Genomic DNA, 14,049 nt, shown 5'->3' with positions numbered 1-14,049 from the left:
AGTAACCAAACTAGACCTTCGCTGTGGATAAGATATATGACTAAATGTGAACCCTACTGTGTAACAAAAACCGTTTGTTTTTCACAAGTGGAATAGCTTCTCCATCATCAAGTTACAATAGCAAGGGATTAACTGAGACACTGAGGATATGGCGAAAAAAATCAATTAAAAACAAACTCTCCGGGTGTTCTTTCGTTCAGATATTTCATTCTCATTCTCCTAATACGTATATATGCGGCATACAATACAGGTAAGCCTCCAAATGTGCGATAAGTAGACTCTTAGTCACACAACCAGCCACCAGTTCAATGAGAGGTCTGACATCTGTTGATTTTTTTTTGTAAGAGGCATTAAATTGTATTTATCTTCACCCAGTTTGTCTATATACAAAATAACTACTACTAGTTATTTAGGAAAAATATCGTATATATCGAGTCTTCCCTGTACACTTCTTGATATGTGTATGTATGCTATTGGTATTATTGAACCTCTTCTGTATGTTTGCAGTGGCTCATCATCGATTGTTAATCAATGTTTTAGTGTTCTTAGTATTGTTCTAGTTGTTGTTGGTGTTGTTGTTGCCATGTTTACTCTCACCACTAATCAGTGTTGGCTGGTTGGCCGGTCGGTTGTTTGGTCTGTTGATCCACTTGTTGTTATCTAAATAGGTGATGCTGACGTTCGACTGCTTATTTCTTAGAGCATCACTGCCGGCATCGCCATCTCTAAAAGATGCTAGGGTATGAAAAGAATTGTTGTGCCATAGTCCTCGTGCTGTTGTTGTTGTTATTAAAAAAAACTTAAAAAAGATTTCTTAAATAATTGAAAAATAAATTTAGTTTGATTTATAAATAAATGTTTTGGTTACTTGAAAATATTTTGCCAATTAATTGTTTGTTTTACTTTTTTTTTGGGTTGGCTACGATTTGTCTTCGAATCATGCTGCGGGGTGAGATATTACGTAGATGATTTTTTATTTTTGTTTTGACATTAAGCTTACAAAAAATGGATTTAGAAAATATTTTTCAAGAGGAACACGAGGCGTGGTTTTTAAAAAAATATTTTTTTTCAAGGCGTGGATTTTTAAAAAATAGTTTTTTTCAAGGCGTGGATTTTAAAAAAAATATTTTTTTCAAGGCGTGGATTTTTTAAAAATAGTTTTTTTCAAGGCGTGGATTTGTAAAAAATATTTTTTTCAAGACGTGGATTTTTAAAAAATATTTTTTTCAAGGCGTGGATTTTTAAAAAATATTTTTTTCAAGGCGTGGATTTTTAAAAAATATTTTTTTCAAGGCGTGGATTTTTAAAAAAAATATTTTTTCAAGGCGTGGATTTTTAAAAAATATTTTTTTCAAGGCGTGGATTTTTAAAAAATATTTTTTTCAAGGCGTGGATATTTAAAAAAAAAATATTTTTTTCAAGGCGTGGATATTTAAAAAAAAAAATATTTTTTTCAAGGCGTGGATTTTTAAAAAATATTTTTTTCAAGGCGTGGATTTTTAAAAAATATTTTTTCAAGGCGTGGATTTTTAAAAAATATTTTTTTCAAGGCGTGGATTTTTAAAAAAATATATGTTTTAAGTGTATTTTTAAAAAATATATTTTTCAAGGCGTGGATTTTTAAAAAAATTTCTTTTCAAGGCGTGGATTTTTAAAAAATATTCTTTTTCAAGGCGTGGATTTTTAAAAAATATTTTTTTCAAGGCCTGGATTTTTAAAAAATATTTCTTTTCAAGGAACACAAGGCCTGGATTTTTAAAAAATATATTTTTTTTTTTAAAAAAAACACAAGGCGTGGATTTTTAAAAAAATATATTTTTAAGTGTATTTTTAAAAAATATATTTTTCAAGTGTATTTTTAAAAAATATACGTTTTAAGTGTATTTTTAAAAAATATATTTTTCAAGTGTATTTTTAAAAAATATACGTTTTAAGTGTATTTTTAAAAAATATATTTTTCAAGGCGTATTTTTAAAAAAAAGAAGTTTTTTTAAAAAACACAAGGCGTGGATTTTTAAAAAATATTTTTTTAAGAGGAACACAAGGCGTGGATTTTTAAAAAATATTTTTTTAAGAGGAACACAAGGCGTGGATTTTTAAAAAATATTTTTTTAAGAGGAACACAAGGCGTGGATTTTTAAAAAAATATTTTTTTAAGAGGAACACAAGGCGTGGATTTTTAAAAAAATTAATTTTTTTAAGAGGAACACATGGCGTGGATTTTTTAAAAATATTTTTTTTAAGAGGAACACAAGGCGTGGATTTTTAAAAAATATTTTTTTTAAGAGGAACACAAGGCGTGGATTTTTAAAAAATATTTTTTTTTAAGAGGAACACAAGGCGTGGATTTTTAAAAAATATTTTTTTTAAGAGGAACACAAGGCGTGGATTTTTAAAAAAATATTTTTTTTAAGAGGAACACAAGGCGTGGATTTTTAAAAAATATTTTTTTTAAGAGGAACACAAGGCGTGGATTTTTAAAAAATATTTTTTTTAAGAGGAACACAAGGCGTGGATTTTTAAAAAATATTTTTTTTAAAGAGGAACACAAGGCGTGGATTTTTAAAAAATATTTTTTTTTTTAAGAGGAACACAAGGCGTGGATTTTTAAAAAATATTTTTTTTAAAGGAATTGAATATTCGAGGATCATACAAGGCGTGGATTTTTAAAAAATATTTTTTTTAAAGGAATTGAATATTCGAGGATCATACAAGGCGTGGATTTTAAAAAACTATTTTTTTTAAGAGGAATTGAATATTGGAGGATCATACAAGACGTGGATTTTTATAATATATTAAAGGAATCCATTCGGAATCTATGTGCGTACTTCCGGATGGCAAATTTTCTATTATGTGTTTTCTTTTAATTCACATATTTCATCCATCCATCTAACGGAAATCTTTTCGAATTTCCCCCATTTCCACTTCCGTTTCGTTAATGTCCCATTGCATTTTCGAATAAATAAAATTCTATTTCATTAAAAACAAAAATTCACTAAATATTTGTCACACTTCAATAAAAAATAATTAAATGAAAAATAGCACACCACAGCAGCTTGTCAGGCAGCTAGCCAGCGAATAATGTAAGCGAACGAAAAAAACGCAACACGCGTTAAAAAGGTTATTTTATTGGCAACCAATCAATGCCACCATCGGCTACCAAACCAACACACCACCATTCGCTGTAAAATAAATATATATATATATAAAAAAATCGGCTAAAATACTGTCAAGAGATCAGTGGCAAATTAGAACAAAAACGCATTCTACAGCTTCTTCTGATTCGGCGGTATTCGATGGGTTTGTCGTGGTGATGGTGGTGGTACGCCTCTAAAATATTATGAGAAATTAACCTCGTGTTTTGGGGTTTTTTTGTTATTAATTGGCTGTTTTCTACTTCTTTATTATGCATTATTTTTAGCGTTGCATATTTTGGGTTTGGGCGTGAAATTTACGTCAATGTGTGATATCCACGTTTTGGCATGACCGAAATTTAAACTTTGCCCCCCAAAAGGTTTATTATTCAAATATCAAACTTTTAGAGGATCAATGGTCAAATTTGCAGAACGATTTTTATTACAACGAAGAATCATATATTTTTTTAAAAGTTTTTTTTTTCCAATCTATTACCATTAGTTTTGCGGGAGATATTTTTTCCTTGGTTTCAAAACCAAAATCTTTTAAAGGTATTTTTCGATCCACAAGTAGCTGTTTTTATTATTTTATTTTTCTTTTATTGTTTTTTCTTGACTGGAGGCCAAATATGAAAACCAACACAAAATAACAAATCAAAATCTAGAGTCGGGGGAGGCGAAAGCAACAAACAACAACAAACATAATTTTTTTTCCAAATAAAAGAATTTAGATCAAACCCCAATATAAATAAAAGGGTGACACTCAATATTTAGCTGTTGTTGTATTCAATGATGCCCTACCTTTTAAATTATCTGAATATGTATATCTCGTTGTTGTTGTTGTTTCTCCAATGCCTAAGATATGAATTTTCTTCTGTTGTGTCGTGCCGGAATGTGTCGGTGGTGCTGTTGGCGGTGGTGGTTGCTGCTGCTGATGTTTGTGGCATGACAATAAAAATGCACTAAATATTTTATTTTTGTTGTTGCTGTTTTCATAAATAAAAAAATCAGAAATATGTTTAGAATATATATGTACCATGTGTGTGTGTATGTGGGTGTTATGGGTTAATGCATTTTATTGAGCCATAAAATACATCTTTTTTTCCTTCTTACAAAATTGGGTGTCTGTGGATTTTTTCGAAACACCTATTAAATGAGACAAACAAAAACAATAACGGCGAGGATTTTGTTTGTCAAGATATTAAAAAAAATAATTTTTAAAGGGCTTTCGGAGGCGATTTATTTTAATACAAGACCTACAAGGCGTGGATTTAAAAAAAATAATTTTTTAGTTGACATACAAGGCATGAATTTTACCAAATATTTTATTAACGATCACATTAGGCGTCGATTTTTAAAGAAAATTTTTTTCAACGACCATACAAGGCTTGTATATATTTTCAACCACCATTCAAGGGAATGATTTTACAGAGGCGTGGAGTTTTTCCAGCAGCAAAAAAGACTTGATTTAAAAAAATATATTATTTCGAATAGCATAAAAGGTATGAATTTAAAAAATATTTTTTTTTCAACGACCGTACAAGACATGGATTTTAAAAAATTTATATTTTTGTCATACAAGACGTGGATTTGGAAAAAAATATTTTTTTAGCGATCTAACAAGGTCTTTTTTCAGCGATCGTACAAGGCGTGAATAAAAAACATTTTTTTCTACGATCTACAAGGCTTGAATTAAAAACCAGTAAGGAAAGTAGTAAAGTCGGACTGGGCCAACTATATGATACCCTTCACCACTTTGGGTATATTCTACATATGTATCCTAACAGACGTCGCCTTTTTGAAGGAACATTGACATGAAATTAAACGAACTAAAATATGTGATCTTTATCTATATCTAAACCGAATAACAGCAATCCCTACACATGTCATTCTGCAACCTTTGCTAAATTTTGTAAATCGATTTAAAGCAAACTTGACACACGCTATTTGGTCTGCTTCACAGTTTAAAATTTAATCTGAATCAAACATCCATTAATTACTTGATTTAAAAATACCATGAATATGCCGAAATTATATATGGAAGCTATGCTATATCTGAACCGATTTAAAGGAAACTTGTCAGAGATTAATTTATATTAACTTCAGTACGTTGTGTCAATCTGCCAAAATCGGACGAAAATATATATAGGAGGTGTATGTAAATCTGAACCGATTTTCAGGAATCTTAGCACACGTCATTCTAGACTTAATTTAGTAGGCTATGCCAAAATTTGTGCAATTCAAAAGATTTGCAGGGACTTTGGTGCACCATTTCCCCAAAATCGGGCGAAACTATATATGGGAGCTACATCTCAATCTGAACTGAGTTTCACGAAACTTAGCACACATCATTCTAGATTTAATTCAGTGGGCTATAACAAATTTCGTGCAAATCGAATGATTTTCAGGGAATTTGATGCACCACTTACTAAAATCGGGCGAAACTATATGGGAGCTACATCTAAATCTGAACCGATTTTCACGAAACTTAGCACACACCATTCTAGACTTAATTCTGTAGGCTTTACCAAATTTCGTGCAAATCGATACATATATAGGGACTTTGGTGCACCATTTACCTTAAATCGGGCGAAACTATATATGGGAGCTATATCTAAATCTGAACCGATTTTCAGGAAACTTGGCACACACCATTCTAGACTAAATTCAGTAGGCTATACGAAATTTCGAGCAAATCGAATGATTTTCAGGGACTATGGTGCACCACTTACCTAAACTCGGTCGAAAATATATATGGGAGCTACATCTAAATCTAAACTGATTTTTACGAAACTTGGTACACATCATTCTAGACTTAATTCTGTAGGCTATACCATATTTCGTGCAAATCGATACAAATATAGGGACTTTGGTGCACCATTTACATTAAATCGGACGAAACTATATATGGGAGCTATATCTAAATCTGAACCGATTTTCACGAAACTTAGCACACATCATTCTATATTTAAATTAGTAGGCTATACCAAATTTCGTTCAAATCTAATAATTTTCAGAGACTTTGGTGCACCATTTACCCAAAATCGGCCGAAACTATATATGGGAGCTATATCTAAATCGGAACCGATTTTCAGGAAACTTAGCACACGTCATTCTAGACTTTATTTAGTAGGCTATACCAAATTTCGAGCAAATCGAATGATTGTCCAGGGACTATTGTGCACCATTTACCTTAAATCGGGCGAAACTATATATGGGAGCTATATCTAAATCTGAACCGATTTTCACGAAACATGGCACACACCATTCTAGACTTAATTTAGTAGGCTATACGGAATTTCGAGCAAATCGAATGATTTTCAGGGACTATGGTGCACCACTTACCTAAACTCGGTCGAAAATATATATGGGAGCTACATGTAAATCTGAACTGATTTTCACGAAACTTGGCACACATCATTCTAGACTTAATTCTGTAGGCTATACCAAATTTCGTGCAAATCGATACATATATAGGGACTTTGGTGCACCATTTACATTAAATCGGACGAAACTATATATGGGCTGTGCAAAATTTCATTCAATTCTAATCATAAATGCGACCTGTACTTTGTTCACAATTTAACATCAACAGACGGACGGATATGCATAAATCGACTCAGAATGTGATTCTATGCATATTCTCAAAATGAACCATGGGTCTATCTCAAAAAAAAAAAAAAATATTTTTTCTACGTGCAAGATCGTTGGCGTGGATTTAAAAGCGTGTGTTTAAATGAAATAGTTTTTTCAACGTGTAAGATCGTTGGCGTGGATTTAAAAGAAATATTTTTTAAGGCGTGGAGTTAAAAGAAATATTTTTTTAAGGCGTGGAGTTAAAATAAATATTTTTTTCAAGACATGAAGATCAATCAGCCAGTCTAGATATCTGTTTAACATCTAGATTTAAATTTTAAAATTTTCTCACCTCAGCTATTTTCACCTACCAAGAGAAGGCAAATTAATAAATCACCTCTGCACTCGTAATTCAATTGCCCACGAATATAAATTAGCATGGGTAAAAAATGTTCGGGTATGACTCACATAGGTACTATCCCGAAACCATAAACATCATTCACACCAAACAGTTTTTTTCTTGTTCTTCTCATACGCCAAATTGTCTGTTGGGCTATTAAAAAAATGGGCTGCCCTGGCTGGCTGGCTGGCCGGGCTATTGCGTTTAAATTCTTATCTTTCGATAAATGGCGATTAAAAAATGTGCGAATCCAAATAAAAATGTTGGTGCATTAATTTGAACGTAGCCCCCCTCTCTCTCTCTCTCCTCAATTTTTTATTCAATTTTATGTTTCACTTCTTTGCTTTGCTTTCAAATATAAACAAATGGGTTTCTTTTTTTAATATAAACATTTGTTTAGATGACCTTAGTTTTTATGGCCCACCTCCGTTCGATAGCAACCCACCACCACCACCACCACCGATCGTCATCGCCATCATCATCTAATCCAACATGACTTAGTAATGAAAATCGTAAAAATTTCATTAAAAAATTGAAGAACATATGCAAATTTTCAAACTGAAAAACGCACACGTAGCCGATTTTTCTCTCTATTTTAAATACAGAATTATAACAACAACACAAACAACAAATTGCCAAACAAATACCAGAATTTGTACATTTCATTTCAAATTTAATACTATAAACAATTACGTACCTCATTCCCCAAAATCACACTTCCCACCCCGTCAATATCCAACCTGCAACATGGACTGTATGATGTTCGTGTTGTTTTCATGCATTTTATCGCGACGCAATGTGATGCGGCGAATATTGTTGCAATGAGTAAAACACGAGATATTTTAGTTATGCCTAAGGGTTATAATTCCTTAAACCTTGATAACCCTGCATCATATTTTGATGAGTTTTTACCAACGATTATATAAAGTTTTAAATTCTAAGGTAATTCGATAAAAAAACGCTGAACAAATGACTACTGAACCAATGATATTCCCATAAATATGAAATGATGGAACACGCAACATATTCCTAGTTTTAGGCATCACACTGAACACAAGAAGAGCTAGAATGACATTAGAGTTCCAATGTGCATTACAGACATTTAAATTCGCCTAAAATCTCTACCAAAGGGATGTCTCCGCTTCTCATGACAGCAGAAATGATCTTTCCCCCCTTAAATTGCATGGGAAGGAGTAGCTACCATAACAGAACCCAAAGGGAAATTGGCCTGATTTATATTATGTACTATATCAATTAGAGCGATCCTCTCTGTACTTCTCGTGGCAGTGGACTGAAGAAATTTATTTTGCCACTTCCTGAAGTCGCCTGAAATTTGACTATGGTCTCTCTCTCTCTCCGGGTTTCCGTGTTCTTCTACATCTTAAAAACGCTCTTCCCGAATGACACGTTAGCATTATAGAATTTTAAAAATCATAAGTTAGCGGTTAAAAACGAAAAATAAAATACTCTTTCACTCTCAAATTGAGGATTCCCCAAAGGGAAGAGCTAGAATGACATTAGAGTTCCTATCTCTAATCTCTACCAAAGGGATGTCTCCGTCTCTTATGAGAGCAGAAATGATCTTTCCCCCTTGAATTGCATGGGAAGGAGTAGCTACCATAACAGAACCCAAAGGGAAATTGACCTGATTTTTATTATGTACTACATCAAGTAGAGCGATCCTCTCTGTACTTCTCGTGGCAGTGGAGTGAAGAAATTTAAACATTTGTCAGGTTGCCACTTCCTGAAGTCGCCTGAAATTGGACTATGGTCTCTCTCTCTCCGGGTTTCCGTGTTCTTCTACATATTAAAAGCAATCTTCCCGGATGACACGTGACATGATCGGAGTTTCAATGAAAAAGAAAGCCAGAGAGATACTACATTCCCACCACTATGCGACGCGTTTCCCCGTTGGTTAAGCGGCTCGTCAGGCATATTGGGCAATGTGGCTTACAAATGTCTTTACTTGATAAGTTGTATTTATGTCAACTATTGTTGCGAAATTGCATCTACGAATTAAGTTCAACGTGTCAAGGTTCGGACATTTGGCATCACACCAGAACATTCTTTTTCAGATTTTTCTTGTAGTGATGGACTTTTTCCATACATACTTTTTCCATACATACTTAGGAACATAAGGAGCTGGCTTTGAACGCTAAGGCGCCGGACATCAACAGATGCCATGGGAACCAGGGTTCAAATCCCAGCCGGGTCCAAGCTGATACTTTTTTAGTTTTGTTTTTATGCCTTTTTAGGGCGAAGGATCACTCATGTAAAGGTTTTTTATTAATTTCTCTTTCGAGATGAGCTACATGATCGGAGATGCAATGATTTCGACTTGGTCGTTCTGTAACAGTTGCCACGTCGTCTCTTCTTGGTAGAATCGGTTAGTTCCGGAACGAACTAGTTCAGTGGTACTATTCCGAAACAAGGAACGATCGGAACTAGTTCCAGCTCTTTAATTAATATAGTTCCTTTATCTGATCTCGTTCCTTTATTCCCATAATCTTCATTCGTTCTGGTTCGTTTTTCAAATGCTGTCACATTGGTAAAATTATTTTATTATACCCTACACAACTATGTTGTCAGGGTATTATAGCTTTGTGCAGCCCCAAGGGTTTGTAACGCGGCGAAATATTGGTCCTAGACCCTGACTTTTGTGTGAAAAATGACAACATTGTTATTCTATAGCGTATATATTTAACCCTGAAGGACAAAGACGCTACTAGTAGTAGATAGAAGTAGATCCAATAGGAGTGGTTGACCTTTAAATTGATACCAGTTATATTGTCGTATGTACTCGGATGTCGAAGTTACACTTAAATATTTACAGGTGCTTACGTATTTAGATATTATTTATTAAACCATTACCACACTAGAGGACGGAAATACAGCGCAGATCGTTTTGAAATTTTCCTTGAGGATCCAGGTATGGTCAAGGACAACGCCTATAATTTTCTGTGATGATCAGGTTTTAATTTTGGGATGAAGTGGACCCAAAACTAAATTTTTTGTATTTTTTCGAGTCAATCTATAGGCCACAAGCCGAAAATCAGAACACAACACACGGTGAAGTGAATCTGGACAAGTAATTAGAAGGGCTGTACAGAATATTGGGATATTCGGAAAATATATCAGTGTAAGGAAGATGTGATGTTGATATATCAGTGTAAGGAAGATGTGCTGTTGATCTCTAATCGGTCAAGAGGGTGCAAATACCACGAAATATTGATCAGGTTCGAAATAAACATACGCAAAAGTTAGAGTTCCGTGGTAGTTGTTTGTGGTATCATATGGTCGGCCCCGTCTGACTATACAGCTCCGCCCACTGGTTTTTTAAATACATTTATTTATTTAAAAACAAATATTTTGTGCTTATAGTCCTTTAGTTGAATCCTGTAGCTTCTGAATATTCTACCAGATATAAATTAGTTAAAATATTTTTTGTAATTTTTGCACAATTTTCAATTTTTTCATCCATTAAAAAATCAACACGGAACTATGTGAGCAAAAAATTTCTTTCAGAATGAAGTCATTTTGATCGATTTTAGGCAATATAGGTATATACAAAATTCCAGTCTTTCTAGTGTTAATGAATTAGTTCCTTTTTAAAAAGAGGCTAGAAAGATCGATTCGCTGCGTGAACTAGATTGCCGCCCAACTCTACTTCTTGGTGGCACTTCCTCTAGGGTTCTTTTTGCATGTCACGTGTACTTTTTATTAACTTCAAAATGACGTTTTCCTAAAAAAATCATCCCCAACAAGTAGCCATCGGAAAACAAAACATCAATAAAAATCAAATGTCCGGCTTCCCTTTAAATTGAATTTGAAGGAGTAGCTAACATAACTGAACCGAAAATAGGAATTCAGCATAATAGTTACATAACAAATAATAGTTACATAAATTTTGACATCTACCCTTTAATGTGAATAAAAACGTAACTCGCTGATTTTTTTCGATTATGAGAATTATTCATAGATTATATGGCTTTTCGTGGAAATTATAAAAATCAAATGACTTGTGAACATATTTGTATTTTGATTGGTACTCTGCAGATCTAGAGGAACTACGTGAATAAAATGAACTTGGTTAACTTGAACCAAAATGAACGGCTGGATCAAGAGATACTAAATGAACGAACCAACCGAAACTAGTACCGATCGTTCCTTTGGCAGAATTGTCCCTTTGAAATTGTTGTTTCCGAAATTATTTTTCTCTATTTTTTTGTTTTAATATAGAAATTTGTTTACATTTTCGTTTCCATTTTATTTTGATCATGCTTTCTGTAAATTTTCATTTTTACAATTTCCTGGAACATATGGCCACCAATACGCAAAGGTGAAAACACCCATTAGCTGTTTAATTAAAAAAAAAAAAACTCCAAACCAAACAAAACTATGAATGAAAAGTTTATGAGAGTACCATACACCTGAAATGTTGGAGGCCAAAAAAAAAGCTATGAATGGAAACTATTCTTTTTGTTTACAGCAAATTCCAACAATATTTCATAATTTCAATTAACGTTGAGAAAAAAAGCCATTTTAAATGACCCATATATTCACATTCATTGTAGATACATATTTTCCACCTTAGCCATTACTCAAGATCATCATTATTGGTGCTGACATCATGTTTTCCCCAATTTAATCGATCATATATTCTTCTCATCCCATCACCATCATCATCAGCAGCATCTCTTTGCCAGTTGCCTTTTTTCACTATGCTATACATTGTGGTAGTATTCTGACATAAATAAAGGAAATTATCACACCGCCCATTACTTGTCCCATATTCCAATCAGCAATAAAAGGGGTGAAGAGATTTTGTTTCGGAAAAGTAAAATAAATAATAACACGAAATTGTTGATTTTTTTTTTGTTACTTGTTTGGCGTAATTTTCCTCGAACTTTGCTTTCGGTGTGTGTTTATTTCATCTGAAAAAAACTGTGTAACAGAAACCATGACATAAACGGAAATTAACTGAAAAAATTGTATATATTGTTTTTATCTTTCTTTGATTTGTTTAAAAATTATTTTGTTAAATGAATTGTTATGATTTATTATTGTACAACTACTTCGGGGAAATTTTGTTTATAAATAATATTAAATTACCATAATTCAGTCGCAGGAAAATAGTTATGAGGTAATATTGCCAAAAAATATTTTTATGATATATTAAATTCCTATTTAGTTTGATGAAATTAACCAATCAGCTGATATCATTCCAATAATATAATAATATTATGTGTGTTGCATACTTTTAGGCGAGTTTTGCATATTTCAAATACCTATGTTTTTATTCACAACAATAACATTCGTAATAATTTTAGATTGAAATGCGTTTTTATGTAAAAAAAAATATTATGGTCAAAGTAAAAATTTAAAAATTTACCGAACTTGTCACTGTTAGTTAGGGATATAAAAAACAAACGTAAAACGATTACAATTACAACCCAAAAATTTTAAATTCGTAATACTTTTTTTAGTTCTTATAATTTTGTGAAAATAAAAACCACATATTAAATATTTTTTTAAAATATTGACATTTTATTTTTTTCCAAAGAATTTTTTTTTATAAAAGAGATGACTCATTGATTTTGTAAAAACCTGGAAGAAAACCGATAAATTTGGTCTTTATCTCATTAAGTGAGATTCTGATTTGTTGTAAAAAGTTCTCATCAACTGATTTTTATACCCTTCACCACACTGAGGTACAGGGTATTATGTCTTTGTGCATATCTTTGTAACAGGCAAAAATAATCGAAATAGACCCATGGTTCCTTTTGAGAATATGCATAGAATCACTTTCTGAGTCAATTTATGCATGTCCGTCCGTCTGTCCATGTTAACTTTTAAACAAAGTACAGGCCACTTTTATGATCCGAATAGGATGATATTTGGCACAGCTCATTTGTTTGGCCCAAGGACGAACCCTATTGAAATTACGAATAATAGGTTCAGATTTAGATATATTTTCGTCCGAATTGAGGTAAATGGTGAACCAAAGTTCCTACACATCTTCCGATTTGCACGAAATTTGGCACAGCGCAATGAATAAAGTCTAGAATGATGTGTGTTAAGTTTCGTGAAAATCAGTTTAGATTTAGATATAGCTCCCATGTATAGTTTCGCCCGATTTTAGGCAAATCGCCTACTAAAGTCCCTGGAAATATTTTGATTTGCACGAAATTTGGCACAGCGTAATGAATAAGGTCTAGAATGATGTGTGTTAAGTTTCGTGAAAATTGGTTCAGATTTAGATATAGCTCCACTATATATCTTCGTCCGATTTAAGGTAAATGGTTAACCAAAGTCCCTATATATCTTTCGATTTGCACAAAATTTGGCATACTGAATTAAGTCTATAATGATGTGTGCAAAGTTTCCTGAAAATCGGTTCAAATTTAGATATAGCCCGATTTTAGGTAAATAGTCCACTAGTTCCAGGGACTTTGGAAGTCTTTTCATTTGCACGAATTTTGGCATAGCGTACTTAATTAAGTCAAGAATGATGTGTTCAAAACTTCGTGAAAATCGGTTCAGATTTAGATATAGCTCGAATATAGCACGAATTTTGGCATAGCGTACTTAATTAAGTCAAGAATGATGTGTTCAAAACTTCGTGAAAATCGGTTCAGATTTAGATATAGCTCCTATATAATTTTCATCCGATTTTAGGAAATTGGTGCATCAAAATCTCTGAAAATTATTCGATTTGCACGAAATTTGTCATAGAATTCTGAAGTAAGGCTAGAATGACGTGTGCTAAGTTTCGTGAAAATCGGTTCAGATTTGGATATAGCTCCAATATATATTTTCGTCCGATTTTATGTAATTGGTGCAAAAAGCCCCTATATATCTTTCGATTTGCACGAATTTTGGTATAGGGTACTGAATTAAGTCTAGAATGACTTAATTCAGTACCCTTCGTGAAAAGAT

General features: G+C 32.7%; 1 protein-coding gene across 1 annotated transcript in view; it reads left to right on the top strand.

The window, feature by feature from the left end:
* Nucleotides 1–14,049, top strand: part of LOC133330232 (uncharacterized) — a 121,930-nt gene that overhangs the window by 82,942 nt on the left and 24,939 nt on the right. The gene's annotated exons all lie outside the window — the stretch shown is intronic.

This window comes from Musca vetustissima, unplaced genomic scaffold (assembly GCF_032173495.1).
Source record: "Musca vetustissima isolate MV318-11 ecotype Yass unplaced genomic scaffold, APGP_CSIRO_Mvet_v1 utg9944, whole genome shotgun sequence".
Lineage (NCBI taxonomy): Eukaryota > Metazoa > Arthropoda > Insecta > Diptera > Muscidae > Musca > Musca vetustissima.
The sequence above is the reverse complement of the archived record's forward strand: the minus strand, read 5'-3'. Positions and strand labels throughout refer to the sequence as shown.